This window comes from Idiotropiscis lumnitzeri, chromosome 7 (assembly GCF_059441095.1).
Source record: "Idiotropiscis lumnitzeri isolate Australia: NSW breed Sydney's pygmy pipehorse chromosome 7, RoL_Ilum_1.0, whole genome shotgun sequence".
In the NCBI taxonomy this organism is placed as follows: Eukaryota; Metazoa; Chordata; class Actinopteri; order Syngnathiformes; family Syngnathidae; genus Idiotropiscis; species Idiotropiscis lumnitzeri.
In genome coordinates, this window is record NC_142397.1 from 23,667,743 (window position 1) to 23,690,564 (window position 22,822).

General features: G+C 43.1%; 1 pseudogene; it reads left to right on the forward strand.

The window, feature by feature from the left end:
* The first annotated feature begins 7,184 nt into the window (after positions 1 to 7,184).
* LOC148334303 (uncharacterized) lies at positions 7,185 to 9,120 on the forward strand (annotated as a pseudogene).
* The last annotated feature ends 13,702 nt before the right edge of the window (positions 9,121 to 22,822 follow it).

A 22,822-nucleotide genomic window follows, 5' to 3' on the forward strand; every position in this document is an offset into this window, starting at 1 on the left:
TAGATAAATACATGAATATTTATTTCATCCGTTAAGAAATCAATCAATCCTCTGTACTGCTTCTTGTCCTCACAAGGGTCCCCGGGCGTGTTGGAGCCTATCCCAGCTGTCTTCGGGCAGTAGACAGGGTACACCCTGAACTGGTTGCCAGCCAATCGCAGGGCACACAGAGACAAACAACCATCCGCTCTCACACTCAGACCTTGGACCAGTATCCAATCAACTTATCATGGATGTTTTTGGAAAGTGGGAGGAAACCGGCGAAAACCCTAGCAGGCACAGGGAGAACCTTGCACTTCTGTACTGTGATGCAGACGTGCTAACCAGTCCGCCACCGGGCCACTTGTTCTAAAGAGTCCTAGAAAATAAAAACACCGTCCCTTAGTCAAAAGCTGAAAAATTCAGTTTGAAAAGTCCAACAACAACCCGACCATAATTTGCATTGTTCCATAAATTTAATCAATGTCAAACCTAATAAAAGCTGACTTCTGGTCCTCAAAAATCCTACACTTATTTTAGTCCTTTCACAATCTCGCAGGATAGGCTCCATGGCCATGTCTCTATCGTTCTGGCATCCATTGAATAGTTCTACTGAGAATAGTCTTCGCGTGGATACTATTAGTATCGCATGCATTAAGTATAAAAAAGGCTACAGAACAAATTTTCAAACCCATGCCCGCTTAGCCCATCTATAACCCATACAGGACCCAGACATGGTTGACCAGCTCTAACCTATGCCCACTTATCCCACACATAACCCAAACAGGATCGATAAATGGTGACCACTTCTAACCCATGCCCACTTAGCCCACACATAACCCAAATAGGACCCAGACATGGTTGACCAGCTCTAACCCATGCTCACTTGGCCCATATACAGCCCATATGAGACCGTCACATGGTTGACCAGTTCTAACCCATGCCCACTTAGCCCACATATAGCCCAAATAGGACCTATAAATGGTTACCAGTTCTAACCCATGCCCACTTAGCCCATATGAGACCCTCACATGGTTGACCAGTTCTAACCCATGCCCACTTAGCCCATACACAACCCGTATTGCACCCACAACATTTGCCCAGTTTATGTCAGGACCGCTTCCCAGCCGAGGCTGGAAAGCGGTGGAAGGTGGATCCTTAATCGCAGACTCAGGAGGAATTGGGTGATAGGAGGTTTATTGGGAAGCCGTCAAGCAAAACACAATAATTACTATGAGCAATATCTATGAATTTAGTAACCGCAAGGGTTCTATGAGTACAACCGCCGGAAAAGGCGAAACACAAAACGCTGGGAGACCGAGTCACTCCAGGAAAAGATAAGGAATCAACAGAAAACGCTTGCAACGCAAGAAACCGAAAAACAACGCTTACCACAAAAGGGTGAAGACAAATCCAATTGATAACGATAAACTGAAAGCGAGCCGAGAAGTAGCTGGGGAAATTCAAAAGCATGAAAACGCAAACAACAGAACGAGAACAAATCGCGAGCAGGACAATCTGTGAACGAGAGCATGAGCAATAGCCTGAGCAATGTGGAACAATAATCCGACGCGGGTATGTCCGCGTCGGCTCCTTAAATAGTTCAGTCATTAGTGTCTTAATGACGCGCAGCTGTGGTGATCGGAAGCGCGCCCCGCTCGTGGCCGCTTCCCGGAGCGGAGCCGCCGGGCCACGCCCACTCGCTGGAGACGCCGCAGACGGATCGTGACAGTTTAAGCCCATGCCCACAAATCCCAGATGGCGCCCACATGGAACCCTGTACCATTGCCCACTTCTAGCCCATTCCCACTTGGTACCCAGGAATCCCGCATTTGCCCATTTGGGGCCCAGTTGGACATGTTGGCTGGGATGTGATGTTAGCAATGATGAAGGTAGATATGTAAAGACTACAGGAAAAATTGAGGGCTCTGTAATAACTTTTATTAATATATATGCGCCGCCCGGTAGTGATAGGCAATTCTACAGGAAGGTTTTAAATGTAATGGTTGGTTCTCAGGGTTTAGTTGTTTGTGGTACAGACTTTAACTTTAGACTTGATCCCAAACTGGACTCCACAAATCCAATTAACCGAATCACTCCTCTGATGCGACAAATTAAATCGTACTGGAAGAAATGGGCATAATTGACATATGGCGTGAGTTACATCCATCCCGCAGAGATTACACTCACTATTCTAACTCATTTAAGGTTTATGCTAGACTTGATTATTTTCTTATGTTTAATGTAGAGCGATTTATGACATTCTTACAAGGGACCTGTCTGATCATAGCCCTGTATGCCTGACTTTGCAGATGGATAGGTAAAAACTATCCACATTGTGGAAATTAAATTTTAACATACTCAATAATACTGCCATAGTATCTAAAATTAAGGAAGACATGAAGGTATTTTTGGATATAAACGACATATCAGACACGCTTTAAGCGGTAACGAGGGGCAACTTAATTTCCATAACCTCCCATCTTAAATGCCTCAAAAGGCAGAAATTTGCAGATCTACATACAAGGTTGAAATTGAAGGAAGAGGAAGATATAAACAACCCAAATCCCTCCACAAAGCAGGAAATCAAGAAACTACAAGGGGAAAATTGATCATATTTTCACACAAGAGGCCCAAAAAAAAAAATCTAATTTTTCTAAAACAGAAATATTACGAGCTCGGGTCTAAATCCTCAAAATATTTGGCTTTCAAGTTGTGTAGACAATGGGAGTAGAATACAATTTACAAAATTAAGAACCCAAAAACAAATAGGGTGGAAACTAAATTGGATAAAATCCAGGAATGTTTTGAAATATTACAGGGATCTATACTCACAGCCAATACTCACAGCCAAACGCCTTGGGAGAGAATTACATGAATACCATTCTCTGCTCTTTTAGACCTTCCTTTGCTCTCTGAATTGCAAAATGTAAATTTGCTCAAACAAATTACAGCTGAAGAAGTTGAAGCAACAATCTCTAGGTTGAAGGCAGGAAAGGCAGTAGAGACCTGATGGCTCAGACTGTCATTGGTAGTAGTTTCAGGCAAATATTGACCCCACTACTATGGAGAACATTTAATTATGTCTTATTACAGGGGAAAATACCACCCTTATGGAGAGAAGCAACTATATCGGTTGTTCCAAAAGAGGGGAAAGTCAGAAAGGAATGTGGGAACTATCAACCGATTCGTGTTCTCAACCTAGATTACAAACTTTTCACATCTATTCTCGCTCGAAGATTGGACAAATTACTAACGTGCCTAATTAATTTAGATCAGACCGTATTTATTTGTCATAGACAAACAACTGACAACATTAGAAGAATATTGCACATTATACATCATGTCCACAAGAACAAAACAGAATCAATCATAGGGAGTCTGGATGCCGAGAAGGCCTTTGACTTGGTTAGATGGGCCTTTCTGTACAAGGTGTTGGGGAAATTTGGTTTTGAAGACAAGTTTATTAGAGTAATCCCGGCGTAGTATGACAAGCCATCAGCCTCAATGGGGATGTTTCTGAAGTTTTTTTTTCTGAAACGATGGTGTAGGCAGGGCTGCGCAATTTCTCCTCTTCTCTTTTATTTGTTTATAGAGCCACTTGGCCAAATGATAAGACAAAATATAAATATCAAAGGTGTAGCTATATTAGGAGTCGAACATAAAGTGGCAATGTTTGCTGATGATGTACTGGTCTGTCTGGGAGAGCCAGAGAGCTCATTTCAAGAATTGATGTCAATCTTAACCAAATGTGGTCAGCTTTAAGGTTACAAATCTAACATCTTAAAAACACAGGTGATGACCCTAAATTTTATGGCCACTGAGACATTACGGAGAGACTTCAAATTAAATTGGGAAAATGAGAATATTAAATACTTAGGGATACAACTAACTAAGGATCTCTCAGAACTCTTCTGGCAAATTACCAAGCAATAATCGCTCAATATCAAGACAGAAATATACAGGTGGAATTTGGTCCCCTTTCTGAGTCTTAGTTCAAGGATAAGCGTGGTTAAGATGAGTGTACTCCCCCGTCTGCTTTACCTATTTAGGAGTTTGCCTGTTGAGGTGAGCGAGCACCAATTTAGAGAATGGGACAAGTGGATTTCCAGGTTTATTTGGCAGAGCGGACCAATTTTTCAGCCACCTAATCTAACTTTTACCAAATTCTAAAAACAACGAAGTCTGTGATTCCCACAAAAACTATTTCTAAATTGTACATGACTTTATGCCTTGCCACCCCTGACGACACTTTGTACGTTAAACAAAAATGGGCGAGGGAGTCTGGACTGAGGATCTCAGAGGAGGCATGGGGCGACATTTGGTCCTTCCAATGCTCCTCAACCAGCTCTATAGACTGGAGGGAACATTGCTGGAAGAATATCATCTGATACTTTAGGACCCCATATCAGGGAAAATACAAGGGTGTGGACAGACCATGCTGGAGAGATTGTGGCTCGACAATTGCCAGCTACTACCATGTCTTTTGGGACTGTCCTAAGGTCAAGGATTTCTGGAAGGGTGTCCATATGTCCTTGAGTGTTGTATTTAATTTGCAAATTCCTCTGAGCTTTGATGTCTACTACCTTGGTCATGTTACTACTCTTGAACAAAGAAGAGAAATTAAATGCTCCTGGTAACCAGTAAGAAGGCGATTACAAGACGATGGATGAGCCCAATTCAGCCTACATCAGAGGATTGGTACGGGATCATTTTGGAAATATTTAAAATGGAGACGTTGACTTATCAAATTAGAGTTCAGAAGGACAAATTCTACCAAATTGGGGGCAAATGGATAACTTTCATTTCTCCCTAGAGAGCTGACTTTATTTGACGTTGCTTCTTTCACTCCTTGGATGTATTGAAGCTGTTCATATAAATGTCCTGCCTCGGTTTTTGTATTTATTCCAAATGTTACCAATTGGAATTCCTAGATCAAAATTAGCATAAATAGTTATTTGTTTTTTCTGAATTTATATGGCAAGGGAAACACCCTTGAATTAAATATAAAACACTTTAAAGTGTGAAGGAAGTAGGCGGACTTAATTTACCTAATTTGAAATTGTATTTTAGGGCGGCACAATTAAGAGCACTGGCTATATGGATACAAAACGACACGCATACAAGGTGGGTGGGCATCGAACAATGTCTGTCTTCCGTACCTCTGCAAGCATTGCCATTTATCAGTACTCAGGTTGAGGGCCTGGCAAAATGGACCGAAACCATGCTTGACATCTGGAAGAGGGCTAGAGTCGCTTTTAAGTTACCAACTCAGATTTCAGCGCTGGCAAGTATAATTTAAAATCCTTCTCTCCAGTTAGCCTTGATATGGGCTTTTCAAAATGTGCCAAACATGACCTTGTTTATGTACATCAATTGTTTGAGAAGGGGGGGGGGGTTATTGTCAACAGATAAGGAGTCAGTTCCAACTTCCAAAAAGTGATTTCTTTAGGTACCTGCAAATACGATCTTTTTTGATATCCCATAAAGAATGGGGAAAAATACCGGATCCATTACCAATTGAGGCATTCTTAATTAAAATCCAAAAACAAGACAATAAAATTATTGCAAAATTAGACATTTTTGTCAATGGCTCAAAATAAGACCATTCAGGCAAAACACAGATGGGAGGCGGAGGCGGTACGGGCTGTGTTGGATGAAAAGTGGAAAGAGGCACCTGACTACAAATAATAATAATATTCCCTTTATTAGTCCCACAATGGGGAAATTCGTGATTCGAACCCAGGCCTCCTGGGGAGACTGGGTCCTGAACGCAGCGCCTTAGACCACTCGGCCATCCTGGCAGTCAAATACATGGAGAGAATTTAAATGGAACATATGTTGTAGATACTTCCGGACCCCAGATGTGGCAAAGACGAGCCCGAATGTTCCTAGCTTGTGTTGGAGACACTGTGGCACAGATGTGCCAAATCACACGCATGTCTTTTGGACATGTCCTAAAATACAGGTTAGCAATAAATCGGGTTCTCCAAACATCAATTCCTCGGGAAATAATGGTGGCCATACTCTGGGTTCTACCACCAGGGATGCAGGGAAGAACGGCAAATTACCTCTTGAATATCTTTTTTGCAGCCGCTCTGAAGTGTATCACAACATCTTGGTTGCAAACAGATCCACCCTCCTTTGATTCATGGATTTTAAAGTTGAGAGAACTTCACCAAATGGAAAGAATAACATATTCATTGAGACTTCAACCAGAAATTTCAAAAAATTGTGGGGCCCTGTGGAGGTTCTAATACAATTGGAGGAATAGGCAGTAAATAATAGATAGCAATAGTAAGTTAAAGAACAAATTTAGCCGTAAGGGGGCACGAGCCAGTGTCTTCTTATGCCGGTCGCAAGCCCGGATAAATACAGAAGTTTGTGCCAGGAAGGGCATCCGACGGAAAACTTTGGCCAAATCAAACATGCAAATCAAATATAAGATTCCATACCAGATCGGTCGAGGCCCGGGTTAACAACGACCGCCACCGGTGCTGCTGACCTACAGGGCGCTGGTGGAAATTGGACTACTGTTGGTCGAAGAATGGGAGGAGGAAGATGTGTTAGAATGAAGAAAGAGAAGAGGAACACAAAGAGTCTTGGACTGAGAGTAGGGAATTTGAATGTGGGAACTATGATGGGGAAAGGTTGAGAGCTGGTTTACATGATGTAGAGGAGGAAAGTGGACATACTTTGTATTCAGGAGACCAGAAGGAAAGATAGGAAGATAAATGGAGTAGGAGTTATTGTGAAAGAGGAGTTTGTTGGGAACATCCTGGAAGTAAAAAGAGTGTCAGATAGAATGATGAGCCTGCAGCTAGGAATCGAAGGTGTGATGATCAATGCGCCACAGGTAGGTTGTGAACTGGAGGAGAAGGAGAGCTTTTGGTTTGACCATGATGAAATGTTTGAAAGCATCCCAAGAAATGAGAGAGTTGTCATTGGTAAAGACTTCAATGGACATGTTGGGGCAGGAAACAGTGGTGAGGAACATAGAAGGACCGATGGTGGTTGACTTTACAAAAAAGATGGAAATGGCTGTTGTGAATACTTTCTTCCAAAAGAGGCAGGAACATAGGTTGACCTACAAGAGTGGAGGTAGGAGTACACAGAAAGACTACGCCTTTTGTAGACGGTGTAATCTGAAGGAGATCAGCGACTGCAAAGTAGTGGTAGGTGAGTGTGTAGCCAGACAGCATAGGATGGTAGTGTGTAGGATGAATCTGGTGGTGAAAACGACAAAGAGGGCGAAGGCAGAGCAGAGGACAAAATGGTGGAAGTTGAAAGGGGAAGAGTGTTGTATGACCTTCAGGAAAGAGTTGAGACGGGCTCTTGAAGGTCAGGAGGAGCTCCCAAATGACTGGACAACGACAGCAAATGTGATCAGAGAGACACGTAGGAAAGTCCTTGGTGTGTCATCTGGAGGGAAAGGAGATAACGAGACTTGGTGGTGGAATGAGGGGGTGCAGAAATGGATCCAGAGAAAGAGGTTAGCTAAGAAGAAGTGGGAGAGTGAGATGACTGAAGAATGTAGACAGGAATACAGGGACATACAGCGGAAGGTGAAAGTAAAAGTGGCAAAGGCCAAACAAGGGGCTTACAATGACTTGTATGCGAGGTTGGACAGTAAGGAGGGAGAGACCAATCATTACAGGTTGGCAAGGCAGAGAGACAGAGATGGGAAGGACGTGCAGGAGGTTAGGGTAATAAAGGACGTATGGAATTGTGTTGACAGATGCCAGTAGTGTGATTGGAAGATTGAAAGACTACTTTGAAGAGTTGATGAATGCGGAAAATGAGAGAGAACAAAGATAAGAAGAGGCGACTGATGTGGACCAGGAAGTAGCAAAGATCAGTAAGGATGAAGTGAGAAGAGCATTGAAGAGGATGAAGAGCGGAAAGGCACTCGGCCCTGATGATATATCCGTGGAGGTATGGCAGTGCCGAGGAGAGATAGCAGTAGAATTTCTGACTGGGCTGTTCAACAGGATCTTAGACAGTGAGAAGATGCCAGAGGAATGGAGGAGAAGTGTGCTGGTGTCCATTTTTTAAGAACAAGGGAGACTTGCAGAGCTGTGGCAACTACAGAGGAATGAAGCTGATGAGCCACACAATGACGCTGTGGGAAAGAATGGTGGAATCTAGACTGAGGGCAGAGGTATACATCTGTGAGCAGCAATATGGCTTTATGCCAAAAAAGAGTACAACAGATGTAATATTTGCTTTGAGGATGCTTATAGAGAAGTACAGAGAAGGACAAAAGGAGCTGCATTGTGTCTGTAGATCTGGAGAAAGCTTATGACAGAGTCCCCAGAGAGGAACTGTGGTTCTGTATGAGGAAGTCTGGATTGCATAGAAGTTACATAGAAGTTGTTAGACAGGAACCTCCATGGACCATGATGTTTGCAGGTGACATTGTGATATGTAGTGGGAGCAGGGAACAGGTCGAGGAGGAGCTGGAGGCATGGAGGTTTGCCCTGGAAAGGAGGGGAATGAAGATTAGCCGTAGCAAGATGGAGTATCTGTGTGTAAATGAGAGAGACCCAAGAGGAAGAGTGAGCTTACAGGGAGAATAGACGAAGAAAGTGAGGGAGTTGAAGTATCTAGGGTCTACAGTCCAGAACAATGGAGAGTGTGGAAAAGAAGTGAAGAAGCGTGTGCAGGCTGGCTGGAACGGGTGGAGAAAAGTATCAGGTGTGATGTGCGATAGAAGAGTTTCAACTAAAATGAAAGGAAAGATTTATAGAACTGTGGCGAGACCAGCGATGTTGTCTGGTCCGGAGACAGTGCCACTGAAGAAAAGACAGGAGGCAGAGCTGGACCTGGCAGAGATGACGATGCTAAGGTTCTCTTTGGGAGTGACCAAGATGGATAGGATCTGGACTGAGTACATCAGAGGGACAGCACATGTCAGAAAGGCCAGACTGAGATGATTTGGACATGTCCAGAGAAGAGATACTGAGTATATTGGCAGAAGGATGCTGAGTTTCCAAGTGCCAGGCAAGAGGTCTCGAGGAAGACCAAAGTGTGTGGTTTATGGATGAAGTTAAAAAGGACATCAAGGTCGTTGGGGTGAGAGCAGAGGATGCAGAGGATAGGGTTAGATGGAGGCAACTGATTCACTGTGGTGACCCTTGAAAGGAAAAGCCAAAAGGAAAAGAATAATAATAATAATAGTAAGTTAAAGAACAATGCTTCCCATGGAGTCAACGGTACTCGGCGGAGTATTATAACGTTTTTGCAAGGGATCTGGCCCCAGTTTTGAGTTGGATAGATAATTATGCTTTCGATGTTAGGGATCCCCCAAAAACCTGGTCCGAGGCAATCATTACGGTTATACACAAAAAAGGAAAGGACCCTTCTCAGATCATTGGCTATCGGCCTATAAGTTTTCTATTTCAGGATATAAAAATCTTGACTTCTATTTTGGCAGATAGAAAATACAAAAATACACACAGAAATGAATCAATTCCGACCAGACAGGGTTTATCACCGGTCGACGTGGCACTGACAATGTTAGACAGGACCTCAACCTGCAATCCATTGCCTCGGCCAGAAGGACTCCATCATTATTTCTCAGCCTGGATGCTGAAAAAACGCTTGACCGGATTGTTGGAATTTAGTTTTAAATCAATGTTGGAATTTAATTTTAAATCAATGGAAACTCAAATTAGCAATCTGACTCCAATTTGTGACCTTACCCAACTCTCACTCATCCAATAATATGCGCGCCCGTTCTGCAATAGAAAGGTATCAGGAAGCCGGCATTTTCACGCACGAGTGGATTTATTCCTAATACACAGATTATTGATTACATGTGCACCTGGGTCTCGGGTCCCTCTCAATACAACTCTGTACGCCTCTCTTGCCACCAGCAGACATACTCTACATCCGAGTTGCCCAGTAACGATTCATACTATACAATATGCAAATGGCACAGCAACAAAGGCATCCTGGCATGATTCTATTGTCTATGTGTATCCTGCAGTTAACTTTAGCTTGCTCTTATTGGTCTTTCTTCCCCCGCCGAATCCCGTGGCTCCTCCTGCGTGTGAACTTTTGAAGGCTGCTCCTTCATCCACTGCCCCCCGAGTCATCTCGTCTCGCTCAGCACCGTCTGCTTCTAAAACATTCCATTCTTGCACATTCCTGCACCCCACACACCGTTCCGCTCCACCAGTCACACACAGGATGCAGCAACATCTAATGATCTACACCGAGCTCAAATTCCTGTATCCCTTAAATAGTCAAATGTATGAAATCCTTTAAGTGTAACCGAAGTTTGGACCATGCTAATGACAAGACCCTCAGGAGATGACTGCAGGAAGATTGGATCAAGGCTGCAACAATAGGAGGTGTGAACGAGACACCTCTGAAACAATGGACTTTCATGCCGGGACAACAAAAGTCATGCTGGCGGCTCCTATCAGTCTACCCTTTGCTCTGTGTTTAGATCATGACTGCCATGATTACATTATCCTTCAGGATGGATTGGACATTTCTGGACCAAGCGTTAATCCATATGGGCTTTAATGAAACTTTTTTGAGTTGCATTCGGGTGTTTTAAATGAGCCCGCGCTCGAGAGTTAGGATTAATGGACATTGTTCCGATTTCTATAAGATGAGTAGGGGACAAGACAGGGACACGCACTTTCGCCTATCTTATTTGCGCTCAGTATTGAACCTCCCGCAGGGCCTCTCTCAGGGCTTCAAGTACATGGTATGCACGCTCACTCCGCAACTTTCACTATTATATAAAGCAAGTTATAATAAATTATTTGCGACACTGAGGAGGAAGAGACGGGGAGGTTGTGCGGGGGCTGAACGGCAGGCAAAGACGAGACGTTACCACCCCGTTTTCCCATCCGTTATTATTAATTTCCCTTCCCAATAAAATGGACGAGTTAACAGTGCTAACCCGGAAGGAGAGGAACTTCCAGGAGGCTAGCTTGCTGATGTTCACGTAGTCCTGGCTAACAGAGCTAATGCCGGACGCCGTTGTGGAATTGGACGGCTTCCAAATTCTACGTGTGGACAGGAGACTGGAAAGCGGTAAGAGGAAAGGAGGAGGGCTGGTTGTGTTTGTTAATGATAGTTGGTGTACCCCTGGGCATATCACTATTAAGGACCAACTTTGCAGTCGATAAAATTGAGCTGCTAGCTGTTAGCCTGCGTCTGTACTACGTCCCGCGAGAGTTCAGTCATGTGATTGCGGTGGCATTGTACGTACCCCCCTCTGCTAACAGTGAGACAGCCTGTGACGTACTGACAGCAGCTGTGAGCAGGCTACAAACACAGCACCCAAATACCCGACTCCTTATCTCTGGTGACTTCAATCATGCTTCTCCTTCCTCCTTTCTCCCTTCATTCACACAATATGTCACCTGCCACTCCAGAGACAATAAAATATTGGACCTTTTCTATGCCAAAACCAAGGAGGCTTACACACCACTGTCCCTCTCCCTGCTGGGAAAAGCTGATTACAACTTGGTGGCTCTCATGTCTGTGTACAAACCTCTGGTTCGCAGGCAGCCAGCTGTGACACGCACAGTTCAGAGATGGTCCGAAGAAGCCGAGGAGGCCTTAAAGGACTGTTTCAACACAACTGTGAGGGCAGTTTTCAGCGAAGCCCACGGGGAGGACATCAATGGTCGAACGGACACAATTACAGACTATATTAATTTCTGCATGGGGAACAGTATTCCCACCAGGACAGTAAGATGCAGCGGGTCCAGAAGCTCCAGCTCCTCAAATCCTACGCAGACCAGCTGTGTGGAATCCTCCAGCACATGTTCAACCTGAGCCTGAAGCTGGGCAGAGTCCCCCAGCTGTGGAAAACATGGCGCTGACGTCTCATCTGATGAAGACCCTGGAGAGACTGGTCCTCGTCCATCTGCGCCCCCTGGTGAACTCTTCCATGGACCCACTCCAGTTCGCATACCAGCCTGGCATGAGTGTGGATGATACCATCATCTACCTGCTCCACACTTCACTCTCCCTCCAGGAGAAGGCGGGGAGCACTGTGAGGATCATGTTCTTTGATTTCTCCAGTGCTTTCAACACCATCCAGCCCACCCTATTGGGAGACAAGATGAAGCAGGCGGCAGTGGCCCACCCCCTCATCACATGGATCCACGACTACCTCACAAACCGGCCACAGTACATGAGAACACAGGATTGTATGTCTGACTTGCGCCTCTGCAGCACGGGAGCACCGCAGGGAACTGTTCTGGCTCCCTTCCTGTTCACCCTCTACACCTCAGACTACAAATACAATTCCCCTACCTGTCAGCTGCAGAAGTTTTCTGATGACTCTGCGATTGTCGGTTTCATCACTGACGGAGACGATCGGCAGTACAGAGAACTTACTCAGGGTTTTGTGAACTGGTGTCAACAGAACCGCCTCCAAATCAACGCTGGGAAATCCAAAGAGGTGGTGGATTTCTGCGAGCGTTGGCACTCTCCACCTGCACCTGTGAATATCCAGGGAACAGACATTGAGAGGGTCTCAACTTACCTTGGTGTTCATCTGAACAATAAACTGGACTGGAGCGACAACACAGACCCTCTCTATAGGAAGGGTCAGAGCAGACTCTTCCTACTCAGGAGGGTGAGGTCCTTTGGCGTTCAGGGGACACTCCTCAGGAACTTCTATGACTCTGTGGTGTCATCGGTCATTTTCTATGGAGTGGTCTCCTGGGCAGGAGGCATCTCGGGCCGGGACAAAAAGAGGCTGGACAAACTGTGAGGAGTGCCAGCCCTGTCCTGGGCTGCTCCCTAGACTATGTGGACTCAGTGAGGGGCAGGCGGATGACGCCAAAACTGTCATCAATGCTGGACAACCCAGCCCATCCCCTCAATGACACTTTTACATCACTTCACAGCGCCTTCAGTGATAGACTGTTACACCCTCGCTGTGTGAAGGAGAGATTCCGCCGCACCTTACAAATATGTGGGTGACGTACATGTTAAAAGTATGGTCAATAGTGCAAAAGTGAAGTAGAGGATGTGCGGCTCTCTCTCTGTGCAGATCTCTTGAAATCTGGACTTCCCTCCCTCAATGTCAGATATCACCTTTACAAGGAGGGCGAACACTAAGCTGAGAGTTATTCATGACAATGTTTTTTAACCATTCTTCTATTTACATGAGAAATTTTCACTTTCCCAAAGTGACATGTTCAGATATTTTCAGCTTAGACATTATGTAACAAACCACAAAGATTGGAATATTATCAAGAGAGCGCCATCCAACCTTTAAACTTACTTTCTCAATATGATCAAAAGTCAGCTGCCTACCGAAAAGCATCACTCCCCAATATACAGAAATTTATCGTTAGATTCTCCAGACAATACTTTTTACATCAAAACTAAACGGGAAATGGAGTTGAATGTTATTATTGAGGATCGGGAGTGGGAAGAAATATGTGCAGGGTGTCATAAGGGAATTGGCAGTAATGTTTGGAAGGAATTTGACTGGATGATAGAGATGAGATTTTTTCGGACCCCCTTGGTGGTGTCCAAATTTGTGGATAACACATCTGTAAAATATTGCTGGAGGGGGTGTGTCCGTAGGATTGATTGGCGACCACTGGCATATATTTTGGGACTGCCCAAAATTGCTCACATTTTGGAAGGAGGTTAAGAGTGAGATCGATGGAGCACTGGGAATCGATTTATCATTTTCAGTTAAAAAAAAAAGAGCAGCGTCCAGCAGGCTAAGAAAGAGCAAGTATGTCTAACCACATGAGCTGCCATGCGCCTAGGACATGGGCCCCAAAACATGTCTCAGCTTACTTTATTTAATACAACCAGTAAAGGGATGCCACAAATTAACGACTAATCAACAGTAGTCGCGATTCGTCGACTAATCGGATCATCTGTAAATCGCCCCGTAATCGCACCAGCAAACATCTGCTCTTATATCAACATTAGACTATCTTGCTGCTAGAATTCTTTCAGGTATATACACATGAAGATGATAATAGTACATTCAATTTGTATTCAACTTAGCAGCTTGTACCAGCATTCCTAACATGATTATAAATGATGGGGGCAACTCAAATTCAAGGCTGTGGCCATGAAATGTTTAGCTGTAAATGTTAGTGCCTTTTAAAATGGAACCGGAAACTATACACTATGATGATTTACACTAATACTATGAAATAAATGTAATAAATACATGTAGATAAATACAAAAAGAAATATTTGTAACCGTATTTCACTCTTGGCTCCAATCTTTTTTTTTGTAGAAAGGAGTGAAATCATATGATTAAATTAGAGAAATGCACTGTGCTAAAATAAAGTAAAATAAACACTTGCATTGTTTCTTAATTTTACGCCATGCTGATATGAACGGGAGGTATGCGTCCATTTTGTGAAATGCGCCCATTTTCGGCTACTGCTGCTCACGCTAACATGGGTTAGCCATAAAACTGAGTTACCCTAACACAGGCATTTTTTAGAAAAAAACATAGCCAAATAATTAAAACACGGAAATAAACGGCGAACATCGGGTGTTAAAATTAATGGTCGACGATTTTAACTGCAATGTCGTTGTGATGAATCGACTAATCTTGGCAGCCCTGAAATCAATCAATAAAAAAGAGTTTGGACGCATTTTTTCTTGCTAAACCAACTATAATTTTCCTTCTGACCACCATAGCTGTACTTAAAAATGGGTGGGAGAAAAAATATTTATTTTTGAGAGTCGTGTTCCAAATGGTCAGGGGTAACATCTTTTTTTGTAATTTGAAATCTTGGAATATATTCCCAGGGGTCCTCAGAAACATGATTGTTAAAGAAATTTAAATTTGTATGTTCATCTGTTAGTTTTGTTGTTTAGTTTGTCATCTTATCAAGTTTCAAACTATAACTAATCTTACAGGCCCCCTTTGTTGCACATGCATTCGTATCTTTCTGGCCTCAAATTGGACAGCTACGGGTGCCAGGTACGGCCTCCTCGCGAATGTGACTCCCCAACGCCAGAACCCTTTTCTGTAAACACCTCCCTTGGGGTGTTGATGACCTCTTAGACCCTTAGCAGATAAAGTGAGACTCACTCGCTTCTAAGGCCGTAACTTATGACTTGGGGAGGTTCAGCACAAGGCTTGGTATCTCTGAAGCAACAATATCGTCATGGCCAGAAAGATAACTTGTATGTGTCAGGCCTTGTGAAAATACACCATACACCAAAAGATGTCTTGTAATCTGAAACCATTAGAATAGGCTGGAAGAGTGTGATGGAGTCAAATGTCAAGTTTCCCATTCTGTATTGCATATTCAAATTGCTTATGCTGATGCAAATAAAAACCATGTGTGCAGTCGAACACGCTGGCTTCGCCTCGGAGTTCGAGGGCTGCCCCGCGCGTAAATGACAGACAATCTTGGCTGGTTGATTCATTTGTTCAAGCTTGTTTTGATAGAAACATCCTTAACAATGATCAAACCTATGTTTTCATAGACAATGAAGCCAATGAAGGTCACAAGAGATGAGGAATTAATCAGACGACAGATCATTGTTTTTATGTTAATTAATAAATGCTTTATCCTTGGAGGGTTGCTTTCCTGCATGCTTTCAATCGCTCCCGGCTGCAACACACCTGATTCAAATGATCAGCTCATCAGCAAGCTCTGAAGAAGCCTAAACGTATCCTGCTCATTTGAATGTGTTTTGCAGTCAGGAGAGATGGAAAACATGCAGGAAAGCGGTCCTCCAGGACCGCAGTTTGAGACCTGCACTCTAGATCATGGACGAAACCAACTAGTTCATGTAGTTATTGGGTTGAAGACCTACCACAGGAGTCAGGTTAAATTAAATAAAGACCACCTAAATATTACCATTTTACCTTTGATGTACAGTGAACCCCCGGTTATCGCGGTTAATGGGGACCGAGACCACCCGCGAAAACTGAAAATCCGCGAAGTAGCGTCGCACCTAAAAAAAAAAACAAAAAACGGTTTTCGCGGTTAATGGGGACCGAGACCACCCGCGAAACTGAAAATCCGCGAAGTAGCGTCGCACCTTCCAAAAAAAAATAAATAAATAAATAAATTATATATAGCGGCGCACCTTCAAAAATGCTTAAAAAAATATATATTAAAAAAAAATATACGGGTAGAGAGCGCGAGAGTGAACACACTAGAACACTGTTCTACCAAACAATTTACTTACAAACAACCAATCAAAAACAAAACAAACATACAAAAACAAGCAAACACTAACATAATTAGTCCGTCGTTTTGCGCAGGGGCATGAAGAGCTTTACTGCTCCTCTTCGGTTCACTAGATGCACCAAGGGATAAAGAGCGTTTGGGAGGCATCACGAATGGCTCCACAAAACTTTTACACTTAAAAAATTACTGCGAGACAAAGACTAACTAACCGCGATCTATGGCCAGAAGCGTATTGTACATACGTATACGAGATGAGCGTGGACTGATGGGCATCGGGAGAAGCTTGGGCTACTGTAGTGAATTGGCCAATTGACCAATTGCCCGTGGTGCTTACCGTATTGTATGTGCATTTCTTTGCGTTTTAAAATTTTGCAAAATGACGCAATTATATACCCCCCTGTATACAGTACACCATATAGAATACGGGTAGAGAGAGAGAGAGTGAAATTCATGTTATAACAAAAAAACAAATTATTATTAAAACTTATTATTTTTTTATTCCCCAGCCATTATTTTTGTATTTATTCAATTACTTCTTTTTGTATTTATTTAATTACTTCGACTTTTACCTGCTGGTACGCCGTCCGGTGTGCCCTGTGAATGTTATGATCCTCCAGCAGAGCTGGAGGATTGAACAGGACTCTCCAAACGCAGACCCGGGAAAAAAGGTGGTGATACAAAGATATTTATTATAATCACAATATAGTCAGTGTAATCAGCGCGTCTCGCAGCACGAGACGATCGCTGGAGGAACGCACACACAGCTGAAAAAACAAAAACACACGCGGCATGACAGGCACGGATCATGACAGTGAAATGAAAGGTGGCATTCTTCATTTATTTATTTATTCATTCATAACTGACAGCCTCGCGCTCCGCCGGTGCCCGGGGAAGGTGCTCCTCTTCGGCTTACTGTGACGCGAGCATGCCCTCCTCCTCGGGAGCTTCCATTCGGTTAAACTTAGGGGCCGTTTGGCACCGCCCGTGCCCGGGGAAGGTGCTCCTCTTCGGCTTACTGTGACGCGAGCATGCCCTCCTCCTCGGGAGCTTCCATTCGGTTAAACTTAGGGGCCGTTTGGCACCGCCCGTGCCCGGGGAAGGTGCTCCTCTTCGGCTTACTGTGACGCGAGCATGCCCTCCTCCTCGGGAGCTTCCATTCGGTTAAACTTAGGGGCCGTTTGGCACCGCCCGTGCCCGGGGAAGGTGCTCCTCTTCGGCTTACTGTGACGCGAGCATGCCCTCCTCCTTGGGAGCTTCCATTCGGTTAAACTTAGGGGCCGTTTGGCACCGCCCGTGCCCGGGGAAGCTGCTCATCTACGGCTTAACTGCCACGCACGCCGGCCGGAGCTCTGATACGGTCCGAACCGCGCGAAACGTCGCCACCAATCGTGTCCGGGGGAACCTGCTCTTCTTCGACCACTCTCTTCTTCGTCCACTCTCCTCTTCGGCGCACGCCGGCCGTCTAACCGCTTCAGCGCCCCCTTGTGCCGCTCGGCGAAACTACAATGCCCCCGAATATTTTTTAGACCCGCGAAGCACTGAACCCGCGAAAGGTGAACCGCGAAGTAGCGGGGGTTCACTGTACTTGTTTGGATTACTCCTGTAACGGTCATCCACTAGACTTAGGGCACCCCAGTCATTTCTGTGACAAATACACTTGAATTACATGTTAAATCATATAGTTACAACATTTATATAAAATACAGTGTTTTAGATTAAAACTAAAATCAATAAAGACAACATGCTATTTACCTTCCTAGGGCCTGGTTTAGAGCTCGGTGAGCCTGAATGGCCAGGGAGAAGAACTCTACTTTTTGAGTGCTGATCATTGTATTTTATTTTGAGTTTGACCTACAACACATTATATCTTAAACATTGGAACGGAACGATTAGGATGATGGCACACACATACTCGGCAAAACACTGCACATCTACCTTTGACAATACATTCAAATATTATAATCATCTTTTCGTTGTGAAAACATCCTCCTGACCCTCTGAGTATTTTGTCGAGGGCCCCCAGATTTTTATATATTTAATACATGTGCAGATGTGATGTGTGATTTGTGCAGAAATATTCACAACAATGTCCTGATACTCTTTATTCTAAAATCCATTTAACTTGTAACATAAACCTGGACAAATACTATGGAGAGTTTTACCTTGTCTCACAGAGAGTGTATGGGACAGTTGACATGACAAATTGAGTGGAGAAAATGGAAGAGGTCTCTTCATTACGAGGCATCCCTGTCCAAAAAAAAAAAATACAGGAATTCTTCAGTCCACTGGAATCTGTCAATGCTGCTGTTTGCATCAACATTTTGAAATGGACAAGTGAAAAGTTCATCTGGCGTCTGAGGGGTAGCCACGAAGGGCAGGTGACTGAACTGAGCTATAACTAATCTTGACAGGTACTATTTGTTCACCCATTGCTATCAAAGGTTTGTGACAGTTACATCATGTTCCCTTGTGTGCATTAAACAAAGTCACTGTAGCATGGCTCGCCTTTGTTCGAACAGTCACACCAAATGAAAATAGTTGCTGAAAAGTTAATTTTATGACAAAGAACAGCTCAAGTACTCAAATAACTAAACATACTGCATAATATAGGCCTGGCCTTGTGGGAAACACAAAATCACATGCATTATCAATACGCAGTGGTTCCCCTGAACAATGCAACAAACCTGTCATTAGAAGTCTGGCTAAATCATTGGGTTCCCCATGGACCTGAGTATTCACCTGAGCAATTAAAATAACTTCTAAACCTGCAGCTCTTGCACAAAATGCCAGGAGCCCACGGGGATTTTGTCATCTAAATCCAATCCTGACACATTTCAGCCTTTGGGCTGCTAACAAATCTGGCCTGTACGATGTCATCTTCCAATCTAACATGACAGGTAACGTATGTGAAAAAGCCAATTCTGGCTTGAAGCAAATCTCACATTGTGCAAGAAACCACAAGCTAGAAGGGATTAGTTGAAATGTCAAGTCGCTTGCTGTGGCCTTGCCCTCTAAAACCTGCTCATCCCGAAAAATACATTTGACCATTATTAGACATGGCTGTCAGCAAATCACATTTTAAAGACTATTTTAAACTGGACTGGTGGCGGATAAATGGGAGGTGGATTTTGAGCTACATGACAGAGCCTCTGGCAGTTTGGGGCACTGAGGTTTTTGAGGTCCTCAGAGTGAGTCATTAAGACGTGACTGTCTGTGAGCAATGGACACAGGCATTAAGTTTAAAAAAGTATTCGCCATTTCATCAAATTAGTCCTGTACGATTAATGTATTCGGAAGATTTGAACACAATAATCAAGACCTCTGTTTTACACTTTTCCATAAAACACAAAGAAAAAAAACTAATTACATTAAAGTGATAAACACCAATCATCAGCCATCCAGCCACTTTCTAACGAGGCTGGCGGGTGTCTATCACAGCTGCACACCCTGAATTGGTTGCCAACAAATCGCAAGGTACGAACCACCATACATGGGGACAATTTGGTGTTCAATCGATCTATCACACATGTTTTGGGAATGTGGGAGGAAACCTTAGTACCTGGAGAAAACACATGCAAGCAAGATATTTTTGTAGATCTTGGGCTGTTACATACATCATCAAATTTTCGTAGATGTCTGAGAAATGTACAACCCAGAATCCTCAGCTCCAAAGGAATTATGAAAGTCAAAGTTTGATGCTGCGCTCCGTGTTGACATTGTACAACAAAAAATCTCTAATCAATTCGGTGAATTGTTTAGGTCAATGGAACCAAAGTATGACCCCTGTAAAAGTGCAAAAATGGGCCAAAGTTTTACTTTCAAATACAAATAACTCACTTCCTGTACATGTAGGGCATGGGTTTCAATGGATTTTTACGGATGATAATAATAATAAAAATAATCATGACAATAATAATAACAATAAGGATAATAATAAAAAATAATAATACCTAGAGCTCCGAACAGCTATGAAGGGCCCTCGCAAACCCCTGGCAATATTGGGGTACTGGCATGTGGGAAATGTGAAATATTTACAAGAAATAGTGTCAGAAATCATCAAGAAGAATTTTTGTGTAGTTTAAGTTAAAGCAGCTTTTCTTGTCAAAGCCATGTCAAATGTTTAAAGTAAATTCAAAATTTAGCATATGGCTCCAAGAGATTTGTGGGCCTTGGCCTTGTACATACTCCATCAAATTTTCAAAAAGCTAGGTGAAACACTGATTCGAGGCTGCTTTTTTTTTATTTCTAGGGGGCACTAGTGAGCCTTTTTTTTTTTTTTTTAATTGGATAAGAAACTAATAAAATATGCATCATATTGCCAGGCCTGATGTGTAATCCTAGCAAAGAGGTCAAACTTGTGTACCTGCCCGGAGAAAAACATCAACGAAAATAACTTGTTTTTGTTTTAACCAGTAGGTAGCGCTACCATTACGAGGAAAAATAAGTTGGCAGCCGTCTTCAGGGCCTGAATGTGAAAAATTTGGAGAAGTAAGGATCATCTGAATCTTTTTGCAGGAGCTTTTGTTGCCACAGAGAATAATCAGACTTTGCGGCACCTTAATAGCCACGCACTTCGCCGAAAAGTCATAAAATTCGTGATAGATTAAGATCAAAGTCTTGAGTCTTTTCTGACCAATATTCAGTCAGATTCGTTAAAAGAGCTCCGTGCAGTACGTTAAAATGTAAAAAATTATATTTTTAGTCACCACTAGGTGGGGCAATGTGTATAACAGAATATAAAGCATTTTGTCCATTGTGGAGACACGCCCCTTTTGAAGATAATTCAAAATGACAGATTTCCTGCGGAAAATAGAAAAATAATAATAATACTAGAGCTGCGAGAAGCTATAAAGGGCCCTCGCAACCCTGGAAACGTTGGGGTACCGGCACGTTGGAAATATGAAATATTTACGAGAAAAAACGTGAGGAATCCTCACGAGGAATTTTTGTGGAGTTAAAGTTAGAGCAGTTTTTTTTGTCAAAGCCTCGTCAATGTTTGAAGTAAATTCAAAATGTCCGACTTCCTGTCAATTTAGAATGTGGCTCCCAGACACTTCTTGTTATGTCTTGGCTTTGTACATGCTTCATCAAATTTTCAAAAAGTTTGATGAAACACAGATCCGGGGGCTGTTCTTTTTCAAATGTTTAAGGGGGTGATAGCGAGCCATTTAAAAAAAATAAACGACACACTAAGAAAATATTGATGAATTTGCCAGGCCTGATTTGGATGAAAAGTTTCATGAGTTTTCATTCAAATTTTGAACCTCAAAATAAGCGAAGTTGTTAACTTACTCTGAGAAAAATATAAACAAAAATAACTCGTATTTGCTTTAACCAGTTCGTGGCGCTACCACTACGATGAAAAATAAGTTGGTTCAGGGTTGGAGTATCCTCAAATTTGAAAATATTCTAGAAGTTAGGATCATCTGATTCATGTTACGGTAGTAGCTTTTGTTGCCACAGAGATTAATACATTTTTGCGGCACCGTAATGGCTACGCCCTTTGCCAAAAAGGCACAAAATTCGGCTTTGACTAAGATCAACGTCTTGAGGCTATTCTGACAAATTTTCAGTCGGCTTCGTTAAAAGGGCTCCGTGCAGTATATTAAACAGTAAAAAAAATATATATTTTTGATACCATGAGGTGGCATTGTGTGTATAATAATGAAATAAAATATAGATGTGTTCCGGTCGGGACGTTTTATGTACAGGGTAAGTTTTGGATTTTTTTAGAGCATGTGCAGGGGAGTTATAAAGCAATTAGTCCATTGTGGCGACCCGCCCCCTTTTAAGTAAATTCAATTCCTGTAAAATTTAGCTCATCTCTTCAAGTGACTTTTTTGTAGGTCTTGGCCTCATCCATATCACAAAGAATTTTCAAAAAGCTAGATGACTGCTTTTTAGAACATTTCTAGAGGGCAATGGTGAGCTATTTTTAAAAAATTGCACAACTAACTCATAAAATATTGATGACGTTGCCAGGCCTGATATGTGTGCAAAGTTTCACGAGTTTTGGTTCATATATAGAAACTCAAAATCAGCGTTGTTTTATTGGCGAACTGTGCAACGCCCACACCCACAACTTTTCACGAAAAATTACAAATTTTATATTGTGACATCCTCAAGGTCTAAACACTCATCTGAGCATATATGAGGGCGACCTTGTTGACCTGCTCGGAGAACAACATTAAAGAAAATAACTTGTATTAGCTTTAACCAGTTGGTGGCTCTACCACTACGATGAAAAATAAGTTGGTAGATGTGTTCTGGGCTGGAGTATCCTCAAATGTGAAAAACTTCGAGAAGATAGGATCACTTGAGTCATGTTGCCGGAGCTTTTGTTGCCACAGAGTACAATCAGATTTGTCTGCGACGTAATTTTGCAGAAAAGTCACAAAATTCGGCAGAGAGTAAGATCAATGTTTTGAGGCTGTCATGATCCGCGTCGGGCATGACAGGGTTTGTGTTATTATTTGGACGCTCCATGCTTTTGTGTTATTGTTTTGCTTGCTTTCGGGGCGTTTCCCCCTCAGCACTCGTCCTCACCAGTCACGCACCTGCTCATCGTTACCCATCACACACCTGATCCCCATCTGCTCCCCTGATTACCGGACTATATAAGCTTCCCATGCCATCAACCCAGTGTCGGATCATTACCCCGCTTGGC